General features: G+C 39.7%; 1 protein-coding gene across 2 annotated transcripts in view; it reads right to left on the bottom strand.

The window, feature by feature from the left end:
• Nucleotides 1-21,349, bottom strand: part of LOC145989808 (monocarboxylate transporter 14) — a 277,996-nt gene that overhangs the window by 157,821 nt on the left and 98,826 nt on the right. The window contains exon 1 of one of the 2 annotated variants that reach the window (XM_083125170.1): nucleotides 14,892-15,091. The exons of the other annotated variant lie outside the window; for it this stretch is intronic. The gene's annotated coding sequence lies outside the window, so the exon portion shown is untranslated. Of the gene's footprint in view, nucleotides 1-14,891; nucleotides 15,092-21,349 lie in introns of those variants that run through there. 2 annotated transcript variants of the gene reach the window in all.

Here is a 21,349-nt window from a genome sequence, read left to right as displayed (position 1 = left end):
GTCAGGTATTTTTTTTTTATTTGTTATCATTCTTTGAAAGGAAAAGACAAAAGGCAATGATGTTGAAAACAAATTCTTTTGTCAGTGTGCGGCAGGAGAGAAAACCAGTAGCTGATAAGATAACGTCGTACTGGAAGAAACAATCGCTGAGACGGTTTTTTGTTTTTCCCTGAAAGGAACCGTAGGCTTTCAGTCAGGCACAATCCTCAGTGTTCTTCCAGCAACGAGAGTTCCAAACTGGACCCGCTAGTTCGATGCACTTTTTGAGACTAGGTGTAATGTCGGTGTCAGGCTGGTGCAAGAAAATGACGTTCAACGCAGGGTTGTTAAAAGTCCAGGAATTTTAATTAAATTCAATTCCGGTCCAGGAGAGAAAATCAGCAAACGTAAATGGATTCTGGACCGTAAATAAGCTTTTTAACTGAAAAGTAAAACTGATGTAAAATGGATTTTTCTGTATTCAGGACATTTCAAATAAATAAATTCGGTCCAGGAACCTTTTTTCAATGAAACAATACGCAACTTGGACAAAACTTAAATTGTGCGAGAAAAAAGGTTCCGCTCCTGCTGCGGAAGCCATTGAAATTTAAGGTTTCTGGACCTTCAACAAACCTGGTTCAATCAAATAAAGGGACAGTGGTGTTCAAGTTCAGAAGATTCGACAAATGCCTGTCTGCTGCTTTAAACGGTCATTTGATTAGTTAGCACGCACCACGTGACCATACACTACATCGCTCCAAGACGTAGTGCAAACGGTGCAGACACCAAATACACTACTTGACACCAAATCAACGAAAGAGACGAGTCGGTGTTGCGCCGTGTAACAAACTAGAAGCGCGAGTGCACAGGGAGTCAAAAATTGAAGCGAACCAGACGTGGCTACCGTCAGTGAATATTTGTCGCTTTCGTAGGAGGCTAGAAAGAGGGTGTGTTGGCACTTGGACCAATCAAGGCACGCTCGCTACCATGGAAACGATTTGGGTTTGTTTCGTCCTGCGTTGCCAAGCCTAACAGCCGCCACAGTTTAGCAAAAGGGCCGGGAAACTTTTTTGTACACCTATGGTCTTCCCTATCTTCTGGGTTCAATTACGAAGAGACACCATAGGTGTTGACTGGCCGAAGTGTGGTTTATGACCTTTGCGCGCGCCAGGTGTTCCGGGTTCGAATCCAGCAGGCAGGTAGTCAGGGGGAGGGCTAAGGGGGCTGAAGCCCTGTCCCCGAAATCCTACTTTCCTATCAGGATTAAACATCTTTCACAATAATTTGTAATATGCTGAGCAATTCCTCTTTAGGGCTTCCAGGCCCCCTTTTTTCACATTTTAGTTTGATTTGATTTGATGTTAAAATTTTGGGTGCGTCAGCACTTAGGCTATTTTGCACCCGTCACATTATACGGGGTCCAGCCCCTTATCTTTACAAAGAACAACTCTAACGTTGAATAAGTAAAATCTTAAAAACTTAAAATGTTCTGACTTCCGTTAAAAGCTGATTCTGTAAAGGGCCCTCAGCACACACAAGGACAAAAAACAGGACAACACACACAAAATTATACTGGCCAGAGTGCCAGTCGCCAGAGCCTCGTTCGTCTGCAAAACGCAGTCCAGGGTGTACTAGCGTGGAAGTGAGGTTCACAGTTGGGTGTACTACGTGGAAAATCACCCCTTACACCCCTTTCACATTTTAGGTGTCGGCTGCTGATAATGGATGAGCCCCTCCCGAAATAAAATCCTGGCAACGGGCCTGGGCATGGGTGTTTTTGTGAGCGTTCCTCCATCAATTTAATCATATAACTCATCCTCATCGTCACGATTAGCTAAAAGTGGCAGAAAAGTTATTCAAAATAACAATAATACCAAGACCAAGATTCAGTAATATCATTTTGAACGTTTCTACAACTGCAATATCGAAATTATATAAGATAAGCACACAATAATTTTCATTATTTTCTAGTTCAATTAATATTCATGATCTAAATAACCGAATTATAGTAACCAGTGTTCTGCCTTCTTTGTATCTCACTGTCGTCTGTCAACACCTCACTTCTCTCATCCCACTGTCGTCTGTCAGCACCTCACTTTTCCCTTCCCACTGTCGTCTGTCAGCACCTCACTTTTCCCTTCCCACTGTCGTCTGTCAGCACCTCACTTTTCCCTTCCCACTGTCGTCTGTCAGCACCTCACTTTTCCCTTCCCACTGTCGTCTGTCAGCACCTCACTTTTCTCATTACTAGGGCTAGGAATTGTATGCAAATACATCTATTTTTTGGTAAGGCAGAAATATTGCACAAGTGGATAGAAACGTGTTTTACACGTAAGTGAATTAATTGGGATGCCTTTGTTAGGGCATTTTTTGCATACTTTGACCCTTTTTGGAGTAAAGGTAATTTTTTAAACTTTTTAAACCGTTTGTCATTTTTATACCTTTTAAAAGTAATATTATGCATTTTTTCTAAATTTTGGTGAAAGAAGGGGCGTTTTACATGCAAATGTAACCCTTCGAAGGAGAGAGGTTCCCGACTCTCGTCTCATTGCCTTTAGCGCAGTTCTGAACGACTGTGTTTGAGAAACAAATAAATTCTGTGCAGTATTGTTGATACAAGCTGTTGTGTAACAATTCAGCTCAAACAATGTAATTTCCCCCTCTATCAGTAAATATATTGTCGCCAGACGGATTATTGTCAAAAAACAAGGGGTACAAAGTTTTGTGCTTTGTATCTGACATTTTGTCAGGGAAGCAATTTGCACTCTAGGGAATGAAAGTGACTTAACAGCAAGTGATATTGTTCATTTCAAGTACGCGTATCTTGTGTCAGTGGAAGTCGAGAGAAATTTTTCAGTGTACAAGGCTCTCTTGTCCGATAACCGACAATCATTCACTTTTGAAAATTTGCATATGGTTTTCGTTGTGGACTGCAACTCGGTACTTAAAGTGTAAAAGATGACAAAAAGTTAACTTTCTTACTTGTACTACCATACGCAATGAACATGTGATAGATACTGTAACGTTAATTTGTAATTTGAATTTCTCTTGATAGTTTATAAATTTGTTTCACAAATCTTTTAGAATTTTTAGGTAATTTTTCTAAGTTTATAGGGCATTTTCTTGCATGTATTAGGTCATAAATGCATTTTTAAAGGTCATTTTTTGGCAATTTTAAGATCATCAAAATCATAGCCCTACTCATTACACTGTCGCCTGTCAGCACCTAACTTTTCTCGTTACACTGTCGCCTGTCAGCACCTCACTTTTCTCATTACACTGTCGCCTGTCAGCACCTAACTTTTCTCGTTACACTGTCACCTGTCAGCACCTAACTTTTCTCATTACACTGTCGCCTGTCAGCACCTAACTTTTCTCATTACACTGTCGCCTGTCAGCACCTCACTTTTCTCATTACACTGTCGCCTGTCAGCACCTCACTTTTCTCATTACACTGTCGCCTGTCAGCACCTAACTTTTCTCGTTACACTGTCACCTGTCAGCACCTCACTTTTATCATTACACTGTCGCCTGTCAGCACCTCACTTTTCTCATTACACTGTCGCCTGTCAGCACCTAACTTTTCTCGTTACACTGTCACCTGTCAGCACCTAACTTTTCTCATTACACTGTCGCCTGTCAGCACCTAACTTTTCTCATTACACTGTCGCCTGTCAGCACCTAACTTTTCTCGTTACACTGTCACCTGTCAGCACCTCACTTTTCTCATTACACTGTCGCCTGTCAGCACCTAACTTTTCTCGTTACACTGTCACCTGTCAGCACCTCACTTTTATCATTACACTGTCGCCTGTCAGCACCTCACTTTTCTCATTACACTGTCGCCTGTCAGCACCTAAATTTTCTCATTACACTGTCGCCTGTCAGCACCTCACTTTTATCATTACACTGTCGCCTGTCAGCACCTCACTTTTCTCATTACACTGTCGCCTGTCAGCACCTAACTTTTCTCGTTACACTGTCACCTGTCAGCACCTAACTTTTCTCATTACACTGTCGCCTGTCAGCACCTAACTTTTCTCATTACACTGTCGCCTGTCAGCACCTAACTTTTCTCGTTACACTGTCACCTGTCAGCACCTCACTTTTCTCATTACACTGTCGCCTGTCAGCACCTAACTTTTCTCGTTACACTGTCACCTGTCAGCACCTCACTTTTATCATTACACTGTCGCCTGTCAGCACCTCACTTTTCTCATTACACTGTCACCTGTCAGCACCTAACTTTTCTCATTACACTGTCGCCTGTCAGCACCTCACTTTTCTCGTTACACTGTCACCTGTCAGCACCTCACTTTTATCATTACACTGTCGCCTGTCAGCACCTAACTTTTCTCATTACACTGTCGCCTGTCAGCACCTAACTTTTCTCGTTACACTGTCACCTGTCAGCACCTCACTTTTCTCATTACACTGTCGCCTGTCAGCACCTAACTTTTCTCATTACACTGTCGCCTGTCAGCACCTAACTTTTCTCATTACACTGTCGCCTGTCAGCACCTAACTTTTCTCGTTACACTGTCACCTGTCAGCACCTCACTTTTCTCATTACACTGTCGCCTGTCAGCACCTAACTTTTCTCGTTACACTGTCACCTGTCAGCACCTCACTTTTCTCATTACACTGTCGCCTGTCAGCACCTAACTTTTCTCGTTACACTGTCACCTGTCTGCACCTCACTTTTATCATTACACTGTCGCCTGTCAGCACCTCACTTTTCTCATTACACTGTCACCTGTCAGCACCTAACTTTTCTCATTACACTGTCGCCTGTCAGCACCTAACTTTTCTCATTACACTGTCGCCTGTCAGCACCTAACTTTTCTCGTTACACTGTCACCTGTCAGCACCTCACTTTTATCATTACACTGTCGCCTGTCAGCACCTAACTTTTCTCATTACACTGTCGCCTGTCAGCACCTAACTTTTCTCGTTACACTGTCACCTGTCAGCACCTAACTTTTCTCATTACACTGTCGCCTGTCAGCACCTAACTTTTCTCGTTACACTGTCGCCTGTCAGCACCTAACTTTTCTCATTACACTGTCGCCTGTCAGCACCTAACTTTTCTCATTACACTGTCGCCTGTCAGCACCTAACTTTTCTCGTTACACTGTCACCTGTCAGCACCTCACTTTTCTCATTACACTGTCGCCTGTCAGCACCTAACTTTTCTCGTTACACTGTCACCTGTCAGCACCTCACTTTTATCATTACACTGTCGCCTGTCAGCACCTCACTTTTCTCATTACACTGTCACCTGTCAGCACCTAACTTTTCTCGTTACACTGTCGCCTGTCAGCACCTAACTTTTCTCATTACACTGTCGCCTGTCAGCACCTAACTTTTCTCGTTACACTGTCACCTGTCAGCACCTCACTTTTCTCATTACACTGTCGCCTGTCAGCACCTAACTTTTCTCGTTACACTGTCACCTGTCAGCACCTCACTTTTATCATTACACTGTCGCCTGTCAGCACCTAACTTTTCTCATTACACTGTCGCCTGTCAGCACCTAACTTTTCTCGTTACACTGTCACCTGTCAGCACCTCACTTTTATCATTACACTGTCGCCTGTCAGCACCTAACTTTTCTCATTACACTGTCGCCTGTCAGCACCTAACTTTTCTCGTTACACTGTCACCTGTCAGCACCTAACTTTTCTCATTACACTGTCGCCTGTCAGCACCTAACTTTTCTCGTTACACTGTCGCCTGTCAGCACCTAACTTTTCTCATTACACTGTCGCCTGTCAGCACCTAACTTTTCTCATTACACTGTCGCCTGTCAGCACCTAACTTTTCTCGTTACACTGTCACCTGTCAGCACCTCACTTTTCTCATTACACTGTCGCCTGTCAGCACCTAACTTTTCTCGTTACACTGTCACCTGTCAGCACCTCACTTTTATCATTACACTGTCGCCTGTCAGCACCTCACTTTTCTCATTACACTGTCACCTGTCAGCACCTAACTTTTCTCATTACACTGTCGCCTGTCAGCACCTAACTTTTCTCGTTACACTGTCACCTGTCAGCACCTCACTTTTATCATTACACTGTCGCCTGTCAGCACCTCACTTTTCTCATTACACTGTCGCCTGTCAGCACCTAACTTTTCTCATTACACTGTCGCCTGTCAGCACCTCACTTTTATCATTACACTGTCGCCTGTCAGCACCTCACTTTTCTCATTACACTGTCGCCTGTCAGCACCTAACTTTTCTCGTTACACTGTCACCTGTCAGCACCTAACTTTTCTCATTACACTGTCGCCTGTCAGCACCTAACTTTTCTCATTACACTGTCGCCTGTCAGCACCTAACTTTTCTCGTTACACTGTCACCTGTCAGCACCTCACTTTTCTCATTACACTGTCGCCTGTCAGCACCTAACTTTTCTCGTTACACTGTCACCTGTCAGCACCTCACTTTTCTCATTACACTGTCGCCTGTCAGCACCTAACTTTTCTCGTTACACTGTCACCTGTCAGCACCTAACTTTTCTCGTTACACTGTCGCCTGTCAGCACCTCACTTTTATCATTACACTGTCGCCTGTCAGCACCTCACTTTTCTCATTACACTGTCGCCTGTCAGCACCTAACTTTTCTCGTTACACTGTCACCTGTCAGCACCTAACTTTTCTCATTACACTGTCGCCTGTCAGCACCTAACTTTTCTCATTACACTGTCGCCTGTCAGCACCTAACTTTTCTCGTTACACTGTCACCTGTCAGCACCTCACTTTTCTCATTACACTGTCGCCTGTCAGCACCTAACTTTTCTCGTTACACTGTCACCTGTCAGCACCTCACTTTTCTCATTACACTGTCGCCTGTCAGCACCTAACTTTTCTCGTTACACTGTCACCTGTCAGCACCTAACTTTTCTCATTACACTGTCGCCTGTCAGCACCTAACTTTTCTCATTACACTGTCGCCTGTCAGCACCTAACTTTTCTCGTTACACTGTCACCTGTCAGCACCTCACTTTTATCATTACACTGTCGCCTGTCAGCACCTCACTTTTCTCATTACACTGTCACCTGTCAGCACCTCACTTTTCTCATTACACTGTCGCCTGTCAGCACCTAACTTTTCTCGTTACACTGTCACCTGTCAGCACCTCACTTTTATCATTACACTGTCGCCTGTCAGCACCTCACTTTTCTCATTACACTGTCGCCTGTCAGCACCTAACTTTTCTCATTACACTGTCGCCTGTCAGCACCTCACTTTTATCATTACACTGTCGCCTGTCAGCACCTAACTTTTCTCGTTACACTGTCACCTGTCAGCACCTAACTTTTCTCGTTACACTGTCGCCTGTCAGCACCTCACTTTTCTCATTACATCACATACGCTCTCTCTCTCTTTCCTGTGAAATTATCTTATCAAAGAGAACTACCACCTATGAAAATTAATGTGACAGTGCTCAACAAGTGAAACCAAACTTCAAATCAATTAATCACCTTCAATTTAAAAAGAAAAAAAAATAAGTAAAGTGCCTTAACGGTAACGCGTCTGACTACCATGCTAAAGGTCCCGGGTTCGATCCCCGGCCGGTTCAAATCCGGGAACTTTTCTAACGTAGGAAGCGGCCCCGGCACCCACCCAGCGTCGAATAACATGGGTACCTGGGGGAAACCCTGGGGGGTAAAGGCGGTCAGGGGCGTGGTGCTGATCACATCACCCCCACTCACGACCGGATCAAGAAAGTGTGGGGCGTTAACAGCGCACCCCCTATACGCCTTCATGGCGTGGTGCTAAGCACAGGGGAACACTTTAGTTTTATCTTTTTTTTATAAGTAAAGTGCAACGAGGTAAGAAGCATACACCCATCATTGAAGGTTGCTTGTTTCACAATGAAGTATAGTCTCAAAGCATGCATTCAATGTTGAAATATAACATTTCATTGATGCGGTGTTCATGAGAATGCTGCTAGATTCAACAACTGATAATGTCGTGCTTTCAAATTTAATATAGTACTATTTCTAGTGGATGAGATGCATTGAATGACCTTCGAGTTTTTCAATATGAAGTTCTAGTCAGTAATACGAGTGCTGCCATCTATACGTACAGTGCGGAAATGATAATTCAATCAGATTGTCATTGCACTGAAATTTATTTTTCACCATAAGTAGCTAGCTACCTGCAGAAAACTTGCAGTAATGGCTCAAAATGGAAGGACGGGCAGATGGGGAGGAAGCTCCAGTAGTTGATCAGCTCCCTTACCCCCAGCAAACCAGACAAATACATAACTAAATTCTTCTCGTATTTCTCTTCATGTATGCATTCTTGTACGATATGTAGGGACATATTCGATATGACCCCACTAGAAAATATTCCCCCTCTACCACATATTTCTTGCCGGTACTGTCAATACCTTGGGTCAGTGGCGGCGATTGGGTTCCAAAACGGGGGGCAAGGGGTTCAAGAACAGTTTACTTTCCCTTGGTAGATAAGGTTGAGCATAATAAGAAGGAAAAAGTGAAGGGCAACAGCACCCTCACGCTCACCCCCTAATAGCCGCCACTGCCTTGGGGGTTAATAATTGTGAATATCAGAACATACAGAGTGTCCCAAAATAGTGTTTACACTAACTTTGAACGTCAATAACAGGAACACAAATAACAGCAAGCAGGAACTTTTTTTGGTGTCATGTACCTTAAAGTTATAGATGTCCAAACTAACCAACATTGGCAGTAATATATTATGTGCAATCTGAACAGACCGATAAACAGTAAATACGGTTTCAGCGGGAAGGGAAGCGTAGGTTGTCTCAATTACATGTGCCACGTCACTCAGTGTGTGTGGCTTAGTGACGTACACAACATTCAGCACAGTTCCCTACAGGTAGTAAGTTAACTGTGTTAAATCAGAAGATCTGGATGGATAATCGACTCCTCTTACGTTTCTCGGAAGAAAAATTCTCACCTCTGCCATTTTGTGTACACTAATGACGGAACTGAAAACAAAAGAATGCCTATATGCTCTCAATAGGGACATTGAACTTTCGCGATGCGCGAAATCGCGAAATGTGAAAAAAAAATATGCAATTTTGAACATTCTGCACGTAACTACACCCCCAATGATGAAATATGCATGAGTTTTATTCGCGAAGTAATGCGAAATGTGTGCTTTTCCACTAAATGAACGCTTTTTCGCGAAATAACCGTGAAATATCATGAAATTAAGTAGAAAACACGCAAAAAACGGCAATCGAGGTTGTGCGCGCAAACTGTCGATTTATAACGAAACATTTGCCTAAAGTTTCCTACCACTTGCAGCTGAAGAACTTTTTATCTTCGACCACATCAGGAAGACGCTGCAAATTGGGGTTTCCCATGCACATAATCTCAGTTCGAAAACTTCGCTCCCTGTCAAGCTGCATTCCTTTCTTCCCCCGAATGTCTACTCAAATTCCAGTTTCATTGAAATTGCTAGCTGTAGCAGCGATAAGATTAGTCTGTTCCCGCACATCAAAGGAAACAATAGTGTCATTTGTGTTTGTGTATGTGCAGTAGTGATTATTTTATTTGTTGGACAGCAAGGATATCCTTTAAATACATGCAATGAATAAATCACTTGAGATATGCAATTTAGAAATGAAGTGATTTTGTGTTGATATTTTCTTTTTGGTTGGACAGCTAAGTACTTGTGTATGTGTACAGTATATAAAAATGAAGTAGTTTATCAATTTATAGCTCTTTTGTATGTTGTTTCCTCTCATGATGAAAAAGTGTGTGCCAATTTTTTTTTCACCGCTGATGTATACCGCTGATCTAACATTTTATTTACCGCTCTCCTCAGTTTTTATTTACCATAAATTTGTCTCCCTAGCTCTCACACATGCTCAACATGGATATTGTAGCTTCAAATGCAAAAAATTCCAGTCAAGTCATCTTTAATAGTTTCTCTGTTGTTAAAGTTCAAAGAGTGCAAACATTATTTTGGGACATTCTGTATTCAAGCAGTGACAACTTAAAAAATAAATATGTCAGTTTTTTTTTTTGCCCCACACCTTTACTTTCCTTATATTCCATGGTTAGTAAGGCAAGTAGTATCGATAATTTAGAAAACGATACACGAATCTCTCCGTAAATATTTCAAAGAAAACATTTCAGAAATAAGCTTTCACTTCATCGCAAGGCGTTCTAATTTTCTTCGAAATCGAAGGAGGAGAGGGGTTCCAGGAATTGCCATAACTCTGAACGTTGATTGACAATTTAATGTAAAATTTGTGTCGAGTAATGGAATCAAAGTGTCACCAGCTAAGATTCCGGGTTTAAGCCCTCCTATCCTATCTGGCGCCCCCTCTCAAATCACGTTAAAATCTACAACTAGTAGACAGCGTGTCTACTGCTATCCTAGTACTAAAAGTACTTTTTGTAAGCTTTAAGACACATTTTACTTGATCTGTCCCCTCTTCCAGATAAATTCTTCATTGAATTGGTTTCTTTTACTTCGCTTTTCTGCCACTCATCACGAAGATGAGAATAAGCGGTGATGAGATTGATTGATTGATTAATTGATTTGGTGTTTTAAGTCAACTTTATGCACAGTAAGGCTAATCGGGATTGGATCTACAGTTTAAAGTGGGATCCAATGGTGATGAGAAGAGATAGAGGAAGGACAATAACAAACACACGTGGACAGGACACAACGCAAGTTCCATAGACTTGTTGTGAGTTCAGGCGGCAGATCCTCGCTAGTCTGCAAAATGAAGTACAGGGTATCAGGTAGCAAAAGTGGTAAGAAATAAGAAATATTTCACCAGCTTTAACTCTGGAATGCTACCTGGGGTGCACCTGTACCCCACTCACATGAAATACGTAGTTAAATTTCTTCCTAACAGATGGCGCCCCATATTACTGGCTTCTAGTAGTTTCATATTTCAGAGAGTTAGTTTCGCAGTGACCTTCAACAGTGAAAGAACGCAGTACATTTAGCTGCTAGAGCTTGTGTGGGGTGCACCTGTACCCCAGGGTAGCAATTGTGTTATTCTTCATATTTTTTCAAAAGGTATATAGCAACGTGCAAACTGTTTTTTTTTTTTTAATGAAGTTCCAATAACATTTTTTTTATGACAGATAATTAAAACTTATTTTTTTATCAGAAGACGTAGAGATAGGCCTGTATGTCCGGCTCCATGAAATATATTTATCATTCACATTTCATTTATGATTTCAGATTTCCACTCTTGTGTTTATAGTAGACTTATATTTTATTTTTATTTTTTCTTTAGGAAACCATGAGTTTACAGAAAGTCTTCAACTTTGCCTAACTTTTTTTTTTCAATTATTACAAAGTTGAAATATGTTAAAACTTTGCTCTTGTTATGATTGTTTTGAAAAATAAAAATCATACGAAGCTTATTTCAAGGGTAAAATGCGCTATGTGTAGAAAGTTCATTTGTTTAGAACACCAAAAGAAAGTGTGCCCTAAATGTGCCTAACTTTTTTTTTCAATTATTACAAAGTTGAAATATGTTAAAACTTTGTACTTTTTATGTTTGTTTTGAAAAATAAAAATCATACGAGCTTATTTCTCACATTTATTATTGGGGTACTCAGGGTACCATTCACGTCATAAAAATTATGGGTAGCATTTCAGGGTTAAGAAACGCAATACTTCACACGCACGCAGCACGGTGGCAAGATGTAAACTATTATGTCAAGAGCGCTTGCAGCGAGGGGGGTCAGAGGGACACTTGCCAGTCCTGAGATGTCTGGAAAAAATTAAAGTAATTCGAAAGGTGGAATTTGTAGCGATATTTTAATACAAATAATATTGCCTGCGATATACAGGCTGTCAGTTACAGCAACTAACTGCCATGCCCAACAAAATAACGAGATGTTTTTTTGTTTTTTTTTCTTCACAAAAGACATTACAACCATGATGAGTGCTGTAACTAGAGGTGTGCGGGACTGGAAAGTTTTTGATCGGAACTGAAAAAAAAAAAAATCATTTCTCGACCAGGTCGGAATATTTTCGGGACGGAAAATTTTCGAAATTTCCCGATGCGGAAGAAAAAATAATCGACTTGTACACATTGTTTCTCCTTCACGTGATTCCTTTTGCACTTCTGAAAAAAAAACCTGTTAATTTCAAGAAATTTTAGACACTTGTAGTGCAGACAATATCAAGAATTAACCTCGTTTAAATTAGATGCTTTGGAATTTCTCGGCTGTTCGGAATTACGAAACGTCATGCAGTGACGGCGCCAGCCTGAAATGAGAGGGGGGGCTACAGATTTCGGAGTCACATTCTGGGGGCGGCTAACTAATACCGGCTAAAAGGTAATTACGTAATACTTTACTACGGTATAATTTTACCAGTGACATATTTTAGTCAGAACAAATCAGAACCGAGATGTTGCATTTTGTCCCATAATATAGAAAATTTATTTTAGTCACAAATCTTTTACGTGAAATACAATGCAATAATTAGGCTATATTGTTTTCTGTTCCTAAGCCATTATTGACTGGAATAATATAGACTTACTATTCATATGAACACCACAAAATACACCATAAAAATTACACTCATTATCAACTCGCTGGATATACGTATAAATACTACACATAATACTATTTCTATGTAAAGAGTTATTTTGCTAAAATGAGAAAATGAACCACAGCAAGAAATACTATAAGATTCGTCTGTTTTTATGAGCAGCTACAACTTTGTTTAAATCCAAAGATTTTGCAAGCTCTTCAAAGGACAGAGTAGATAGAGCACTCAACCCAGTGATGTGCGTCTACGCGTAAACAACGATAGTCTACATTCTACACGTAGACTACTTTATACACGTAGATTAGGTAATCTATGTAAACAACATGGCAAAATGTGAATACTTAGCAAAGGACGCTGTGGAATTAAAAAAAAAAAATATACTGTGTATCAGTTGCTGATGTGTGAGGAGAATTTTTCATACTCTTTCTTCCAAATTCGAACAATTTCTCACTAAGAGAAACCTAATATAAGAAATATTCTAGGGTTTAATGGGAAAAAGACCACTTTTGCCTCACAACTGACATCTGTTGTTGTTTTTTGCATACTACAGTAGAGCGTCGATTATCCGAAGTAATTGGGGGACATGGGTGTTCGGAAAACTGGTTTGTTCGGATAATCGAACTGTACATGTTTATTTGCCAAAAAGAAGTACTGTACAGTAAATTTATTCATAAAAACAGGCATCTCTTTAAGTATGTATTACAAAGTAACGTACAAAGGCAACTTTAGTAGGAATATATAGTATGTGGTACAGTTTATTAAACAAAAATATGTACATATTACATACGCATTTTGCATGAACAATACACACAGTACACAAAATTAACGTTTAAAAAAATCCTTTATTTTGGTCTGTCTAAGCAAGCCTACACGCTTACGAGCAGCTAAGTCACGTACTTTTTTCATTACAGATATCTGAAAGTAAGCGAGTACACAGTTCGGTTAAGCGGTCGTTCGGTTGACCGACGTTCGGATAATCGACGCTCTACTGTATTTATCTTCTTCCAGAGTTGATAATAGAAGAGAAGAGAAATTTTGTTGCAAATAGGATTCTTTTCATTTCGTTAGGAACCAATATAGTTGAAAATGTCACCTTTTTTTCATGAAATCCTTTAAAATTAATTTTAATGTACTTTAGATTGTCTACGTAGTCTATGTAAACTACAACCCAATGTAATCTACGCGTAGATTACGTGTAGACAACGCATGTGGACATAAATTTATAGTCTACGGCACATCACTGACTCAACCTCTCGTTACCAGTTCGATTGCGAAGGTAACACTTGATTTGCCGTTGATGGGGTATGCATATTTCAATAGCACAAATGTTATAATGATCATAATGTAGGTAATCACATGTTACCTACACCTGGGATCGAACCCGGGACCACTTAAAGCAGCAGTTTGATTACTAGACTGTCAGGGCTGGGAGCCCAATTTTAATATTTATGGAATTGCCAAATCTACATTATCTACAATACTTCAAGATCGTGAAAAATTCTTAATCCTGTTGCATCAGGACTTCGCAGTGCTAAGTACAAAGATGTCGAAACGTTACTTCTAGAATGGTTCAACCATATGCGCACTTCAAATGTACCTTTAAGTAGACCTATATAATTCAGTCAAAAGCAAGTGAGATTTGCAAAAATTTAGACATTCAAGATTTAAGTAGTTCCGCTGCTTGGCTGTACCGGTTCCAAAAGAGACACTCAATTTCATCATTAGTGATTTGTGGTGAAGCAAATAAAGTTGAAGGTTAATGTGTAAAATGAACTGTATTGCAACAATAAAATTTGAGTCCCGGGTTAACACGATTTTTATTTAAGGATAAAGCAAATTTTGATAGCGCGGTCCTCACCATTATCCTCCCTTGTGGACACACCTTCATTGGTGCGACTGTCCAGCAGTTTCATCTTATCATTATTCATCCTCGTCGTCGCTATATTAACCTAAAGAAGCAGGAAAAACGACGTGAAAGGTTCGCAAGTCCCCGTAAGTCGGGGAAAAGTTTCGGACAGTAACCTAACCTACGTGCAAAAGTTGAGATTTACACCAGGAATCTGTAGAACTGATCAAAAAGTTAATTGTACAAAACTATCGTACACAGGGCTGTTATTTCTACAGCCATTCTTTGTGTTTCAACCTACTGGCTACACTCCAAACGGCGCATCATCCTCGGCGTTGTCCTAGCGCTCGAGGAACTGCAGAAAAAACGCGATTGTCCTTCACAAAAGTTGCATGAAGCTATCTACTGGGGTTTTGGGTACGGAAATGGTAAGGAAACTACTAATTGCTGTTAGGTATACAGGTATGACACCGATTGTAAGTCTCAACACTAACTTTTCGTAGTTTTGTAACTATTAACGTCCTTACCTTTGTTCTGTCTTCTTGAGGCTGACTTTGCTACGTTCCTGGTTGTCAGAACGTTTCGGCACGTGGCGCGAGCGATCAGCTGTTTCTGTTGGATGCGTAACGGAGCAACAGGCCGCTCCCGAGAATCACATCACACGCACTTGCGTATCACGCAGGTCTTTCGCGCTTTTTCGACGCGTCGTCGGCACCACAAGCGATCGGCGGACCGTCTGAATGCGGCTGCAGACTTACCCAATCCTTAGACAGCTGTAATCGATGTTACCATGGTAACAAGTGTTGCGGCATGCGCAGGAGTACTCAGTGACACCTAGCGTCGTCGCCGTGCATTAACTGCCGGCGCCTGTCCACTTTCACTCTCATCTGTCACTCATAGTTCGTTTTGCGTTCGACAGAGGGTACTGAGAGCGTATGAGGTCACAAAATACCTCATAAGAGACAAATATAATAATTCTAATACAAGTAGCGATTAGTTTTTTGTGATAAAACTTCATTCTGAGCAATGTAAGATATTTGGTTTCTTAGGCCTACGTAAAATATTTAATAGGTGCATAGTTCTAAAAAAAAACGTACATAAATTCGTTATTACACAAATGTTGGAGATGTTTGTATCGAGACATGATCCATTCCCTAGTGTTTTGATTTATTCTATTATGAATTAACTTTTCAATATGAAATACACTATGAGTTGTGATCATCTATGTATGTAAAAGTTTTGTTATATGAAAGTGGACTCCGATAAAAATGTATGTTTTATCCTTCTAATAATGTGTTTCTATAAAATATATTTAGACTAGTATTGTCTGCGTTATATCTGACACACACATACAGTATATATAAGTTTGTGTGTGTATGTGTAATTTTATTAGAGGAGAAGGTCTAAATATGGGCGTAGGTTTAAATATGGGTTTTGGAATTATCAGCGCTCCCGGGTGCTGCAGCCTGGTAGAGGCTTTGGGAACTGGTTATCTGTCAAGGACGAAGGTTGCGGCGCCAATTTGCAAGAGAAAGTGGTGGTTAGTTTCGGCCTTGGACGCTGTTATAGAATTGCGACCTCCATGTTTTAATTCAGCGTTTTCTGAATTCTCATCTGCTTTGTATAGGTTATGAATTTATGATATTAGCGGTACGTAAAACAAATGTGGGCTTTTATAATGCCATGATTTGTTTGTGAAATACGTACCACATAGAGCGAAAATAAATTGAAGAAGAAAAATAGCGTGCTGGTCTAAATATGGGCTATGACATGAGGTCTAACGTTGAAATCACATTTTCAACAAATATTTGGATGTTTTTCTTAATTTCGATTTTTCCCATTCCGCGTGATTTTCAAAACAACAGATTATTCATAAATATGAATTTTATAATGTTTTAGCGATAAATGACTGTTTTTTTAAATTTTAATTGCTTTTTGTGATATTGCCACTAGTAGCCCATATTTAGACCACAATTTTGAAATACATCATATTACCATTTTTTGAAAATTGCTTTTTTTTAAAAAAAAAATGGAGACCTTCTATACTTTAGCATGCTATTACATTTAATTATACGTATATTTCATAGATATGCATTTTAAAGGCAGGTGCTTGATATATTAATTTTCTTTCCTCCGAAAATGACAAAATAAAAAGAGGGGCCCATATTTATACCTTTTCCTCTAATTGTTTGGTTTCTACAAATGGACGCCCGCAGGGGCACTTGCCCCACTGAGATTTCTGAAAAGAGTTAATGAAATCCGAATGGTGAAATTGTAGAGATATTTTACAACAAAAAGTGTTGCTTTCTGTGACTTACAAGCCGTTAGTTACAGCAACTATTATTATTATTGTTATTTGAAGTAGGGTTACATTGAAGCTTACAGTTTATTTCATACTGATTAACTATAAAAAAACAGCTTTTTGTCCTACATGAATTAATCTTACAGTAATGTAATAAGCATAAGTAGTAGTAGCAATGTAGTAATAATAATAATAATAATAAAAGTTTGTGACTGCCCTTTAGAAGTAATCCTGTGGACGCCCATGTTTCTACATTCACTGATAAAACTGACTTTCTGATAGCGTAGTGGTTAATGTTACCGAGGAGTTCTGGACTTGATTCGGGTGGATTTACGTAGTGGTTCGAATCGAAGCTGAAACTTGAAAAAACTTACTTAAAAAAACACGTACGTATGAATATATCTTTACTTTTAATGTGTACCTATAGCTGTATATTGTGGAAGGAACGTTCCTGGGAAACTATTTTGTACAGAAATATAGATGGCGGTACTATAAGTAATTCAATGAAAGTTCAGATTACATATAGGTAGGGACATTAAGTTTTAGTTTTATTTTTCCCGAAATTTTGGTGTTATTTTTTGCTGCAATTCGGTGTTATTTTTCGCGGTTTAGGGCAAATTATTAATTTAAAATCTGTGTTATTTTTACATGCACTTTTACTGTTTTTAGTTAAGATTTTCACATTGTGTTGGTTCTGGAAAATTGTGAGAAATGACCAAATTTCTTCGATTTGGAAAACTATTTCATCTCATTAGACACTAAATACGAAAGTTTATTGAATGATAACACCCAAATCTTTGAACACTATCATACACATCACATTTCCATAACAATGCCAAAAAATCCCTCTGCGATCTCGAAATGCTGTTTTGTGTACACACACATGCACGCCTTCTCCCCCCCCCCCCCTCCGAAACACAACAGGTGGTTCTCATTGAAAATTTTCCCGTTCTTACGAAATGTCCCTTCTGGGAATTCTATTTCTGGACGAGGTTAAACACTGTCAGTATGTCTGTGCGAAACTGCAATAAATGAAGCGTGACAATCTCTTTTGAATCGAACTATCACCAGCTAGACTACAAATGACAGAATAGCGCTTCACTTCAGGTAGTTCTTTTTGATCAGAAGAAGGGTTATCTCCAGTTAATATTACTTATTTCGCGGCGTTTTTCGCGTTAAAGTGTAAAATTCGGTGTTATTCTGAAAAATTGCATAATTCACGTTATTTCGCGATTCCAAAACACCGGAAACTTGCCTCCTTTACCTACCCAAATACATTTTAAACACCTTATATTGCTTTCAGAGGCGGCGTCAGGGGGGCGCGAGGGGGTGCTTACGCACCCACTAAATTTCTTCCGCACCCCCTATTCAAAATCTATGTTGAAAACATAAATTCTTGCAGTGTCATATGTCGTTGTTACATTGAGCTCGTGAATGTATTGTAGTGAGACCACTGTTATTGTATACAACAGCCAAGCATTGAAAGAGAAGCCGCAATTATTTTCCTGTACTGTCGGCGATCTATAAAGATCAGAGGCCGTTGTCTTTTCTTTCGTCAGTATTGTTGTTAAGAATTGTTTCTTCTTTTGTTTTAAGCGGCCTTTGTGTTTTTCGATATATGCCCACAGTTCAGTGAGTTCTTTTTCTGGCATTGTTGTTAAACTGTTTTATTGTCCAACTACTTGATGTTTCTCTTTTCTCCAAGTCGCACTGGAATAAAAATGTCTGATGCTTTCAAGATATCATCACTCATCAGGTCGTTCTCGGGAAACTATTTAATGCGAGTTGTATCCTGACGGGTAGCTTACCTGTTAGTACGTTCTACATGTTCCACGTAACATGTTTAGTAAAGTACCATTTCAGACTTTGCCGAGGAGCCCGAAGTTCGCGAAGAAATGTTACAGTTCGTTGATGCGGATGGATAGTGCAGCAGAAGGGGATTTTAACAACATCAAACTTGGTCCGATATCAATTCTATTGGGGACAATGCACCAAAAATGTAAGTAAAAAAAAGCAAGGCTAGCAGAATTTAAGAGTGCATGACAAAATGATACTCAAGATGGAATTATTGTTCAACTGTTCATGTATATATTTTTTCGTCTGGAAGACGACACCTCAAGGCAAAGGAGGGGGGGGGGGGGTACAGAGAGGCAATTGCCATCCTCGATTTCAAATTTTATGCGAATAAAAAATACATTTAGTAATTTTTTTTTTCATAATTTCGTAAAAGTTCAGAGCCGTAGCTAGGGGCTGCGAACAATCGAAATTAAAGCGTTATAAAAGAGAGAATGCGGCGCCTATTACATTAATATTGTTTTCCGTTTGCAATAATATGGATCTAAAAATTTTCTTGCTAGCGAAGCGGACAATATCATCATTCTATTCTGTAATGCACTGTAAATTACCAGAGAGAAAAGTGAGACTATGTACTTCACACTGTTATTGCTAAGCAGTTTGGTCTTAAATGTTTGCTGTTGGTTTGTTACGAGGCAAATGAATTGATTGTGTAATGCATTTAAATAATATGTTATATATGTGTATTAAAGAAACTTTGAATACAGTGTTAACATGTTGCATATGCATGCTCTTATTTTTTACGTTGCTCCATGTTGCATATGTGTAAAACAGATGTTGTACATGAAAGTTATACATGTCATATTGTACAAAAATAATTATATTAGTCATGCATTTTCTGTCTTTCAAAAAGACAGTTTGTGTGCTTGTTTTCAATTATTAGCTAATGTGAAATTGAACGTGCGAAAAAATATTTCAAATCTTTTGTGCATCACAAATGCTTTAGCACCGACTTCTCCCCTTTTTGGGTGATTTACGAGGATAATAACGTCTTTAATACTACTACTACTACTACTACTACTATACTACTACTAATAATAATATTAATAATAATGTCATTATTATTATTGGCACGTTTATCTTGGTACTTGTTCCCCCTCAAACAAAAATTTGTGGTTGCGCCTCTGCTAAAACATGCATGCATATTTTATGTTTTCTTTATTTTCAACATCGCACCCCCCAAATTTTATTCCGCACCCCGTCAGCACCCCCAGATGATTAATCCTGGCGCCGCCACTGTTTGCTTTTCTCAACTTTTAGGTGTTACCGTTAAAACGAAAACGTCCCTACATATAGGAGTCAAATATTATGCGACTTTTATTTTTACACCTACGGAGGAAGTTGGAGCTATTATGTCGCCACTTCAGGCCCAGAGTAAGAATACCACCTGTCTCGCTATTCTTTGTGGAACGTTTTTGTGGATTAAGAATTACTCGCGGTAATAGAGAAATGCGTTAACATCCAAATAATTCCCATGTAATCTGCATCTATAACGAGGCCTAAATGCACACTAACATCTACCAAAATATGTTCCCTTGGTACGAGTACTTTCGTTGCAACTACAGCACCACAGAGCATTCCTACTTCGGTCAAGGTGCACACAACACGTTAAAAAGGGCAAGGAGATACTAAAAGATTCTTCAGAGACGGCGCGAAAAACCCGTACTTTTTTCAAAAAGCTAAAAACATTAAAATGCTGTCATCATCCCCCAACATGGATGACTAGGCGTAGGAAGATGAAAAGTTTGCGTTGGGGAAAATTAAAATCGCCACATTACGGAAAGATCGAACACTTAGAGTGCGCGTCAAATCTCCTGCATATGGCCTTGAACTGCTGAACAGCACCAGCGAATCACAGACGTGCGGCGTTGCCTAGTTCAGAACCTGTTTCACCTCGCTACTAAATCGTGTACCTGGCGCTCGGATATAAATATATTATTTCAAGTGTCAGTAGTTCAACAGATGGAAAGATAATGAATTTGCGAGTATGTACGAAAAACAAGCGTGATTGTAGCTTATACCGTTCCCTCTGTAGAAGCAATGTTATTATAAACGTATTTGCATTGTATCGTTTTTGTTCTCCCTTCGTTCCTGTTGCATTCCGAAACTTTCCGATTAACGAAGGGAACAGGGCAGGTTCGTTCCCAGTGATGGTAGAAGGAGAAATTGACGAAGAGGATACCGTCACTGTTCGTTTTTCTCACGATTTTAGTGTGTGTGTGTGTGTGTGTGCAGCATGTCGTTGAGTAAACCAAGTGGTAGTGATAGCGAGAGAAGAGAACAATACAGTGTTGTACGAAGCCAGGCACGACAGGTGATTTTTCAGGTGTACAATTTTTTAAAAAAAAAATGTTCGAGTGAAGAAGAGAGCAGTAAATTGACTTTAAGAAGTGCCAGGCTCTAACAGCTCTAGCGTGTGGTGTGAATCAAGCTACCGTTTCTCGGATATGTTCGGGGGCAAAACAATGTGGATCGGGGCCTGCTCAAATGTTTCAATCACCTAGAAAGCACATTAACGTACCAAAAAAGAACGACAAACTTAGATAACTTTGAAAAAGACGTAGTTCGTAGAACCGTCTTTGAAATTTACGATTGTGGCGAATTTTCTACTGCCAAAAAGATAACTTACTCTTTACGGGACAAAATATCTTACAAAGGCTGTACAACTTCCACCTTGAGAATATTGAAACAATTATGCAGTCCCTCTGGCATAATCAGGTATGTTCTTTTCTCCCATAAGTTTATTATATGTTATATTATCTAATGTTCCGTGCTCTCCGTGACAAGGCGTTTCGCTCAACCACGCTGTCTCTTTTCCGTGTGAGATTT

This window comes from Lepisma saccharinum, chromosome 7, assembly GCF_977018435.1.
Source record: "Lepisma saccharinum chromosome 7, izLepSacc3.1, whole genome shotgun sequence".
Lineage (NCBI taxonomy): Eukaryota > Metazoa > Arthropoda > Insecta > Zygentoma > Lepismatidae > Lepisma > Lepisma saccharinum.
This window is presented reverse-complemented; position numbering and strand designations above follow the sequence as displayed.